Genomic DNA, 1327 nt, shown 5'->3' with positions numbered 1-1327 from the left:
ATTTGATAATTTTGCTTGGTAAATGAAAAGGTTCATTTTTTTTCAATGACTGAACAAAAACTTGACCACCGACAGTTCTAGTCCTTTACTGTTTGGACTCTACGATATTAATTGACTTCCCTAAACATGTGTAACCGGCCCTGATTTATTGCTTAACTTACTTGGGAAGTGAAACACAAACCAAAGGAACTCTGAATAAGCATAGCTCATAGCTCAGCTCTAAATTTTTACTGTGCCAATCTTGAGATATCTGCATGGAGTTCTTTTTCTACATACTTTTAGTCATTCTGAATTTTTCATATGACCTTCCTGAAATTGTGTGCACTTTGTTTTTTCTACATGAATCCTCTACAATACATGTACTTGTCAATTGACTTAATTTCCTCTTCAGGTTGTCAACGTTGCTGCAAGGCTGGACAAGTCACCTTTTTGAAACCATTTTGCTTCACTCGTTTTGAAGACCATATACAAGTTTCATATTTACTTTATATTTTATTGACCAGAAAGGCTACAAAGTACGGGTGCTAAATTAGAATGGACTTTTCATATGTAGCCAGTATGTTGCACATATCTTACTTGTGGAAATGATTTATTACAAGCGTTGTAATATTATAAATGTGAAGGACATATGTTGAATTTTCTATTGTTGGGTATGAATGGATTTGAATGCTAAGTTGAGATATCTGTTTATGCCTATGTTTTAATTCCAAAATATGCCCTATTTAGCCATTTTGTTGTTGTTTTGGAAACATTACAAAGGGAGATTTTTTGATGGGAAATCCCCTATCTGCCCTTCATCACCAGTCTGCCGAGACGAGACCGTGACACCACTACCACCCTGTGTTAGCGTAATGCGAGTCGAGGCGGACGTCGTCGCCCTAGTGACGAAGGACACCAACACGAGCACGTGACACCATTGCCACCCTGTCTTAGCGTAAGGCGAGTCGAGGCGGACGTCGTCGCGGTAGCGACGACGGACGCCAAGACGAGCACGTGACACCATTACCATCTTGTGTTAGCATAACGCGAGTCGAGGCGGACGTCGTCGCGGTAGCGACGACGGACGCCGAGACGAGCACGTGACACCACTGCCACCCTGTCTTAGTGTAACGCGAGTCGAGGCGGACGTCGTCGCGGTAGCGACGACGGACGCCGAGACGAGCACGTGACACCACGGCCACCCTGTCTTAGCGTAACGCGAGTCGAGGCGGACGTCGTCGCGGTAGCGACGACGGACGCCGAGACGAGCACGTGACACCACTCCCACCATGTCTATCTTAGGGTTACGCGAGTCGAGGCGGACGTCGTCGCGATAGCGACGACGGAC

The sequence above is a fragment of the Triticum aestivum genome, unplaced genomic scaffold (assembly GCF_018294505.1).
Source record: "Triticum aestivum cultivar Chinese Spring unplaced genomic scaffold, IWGSC CS RefSeq v2.1 scaffold57106, whole genome shotgun sequence".
NCBI lineage: Eukaryota > Viridiplantae > Streptophyta > Magnoliopsida > Poales > Poaceae > Triticum > Triticum aestivum.
Note: the sequence above shows the minus strand (reverse complement) of the source record.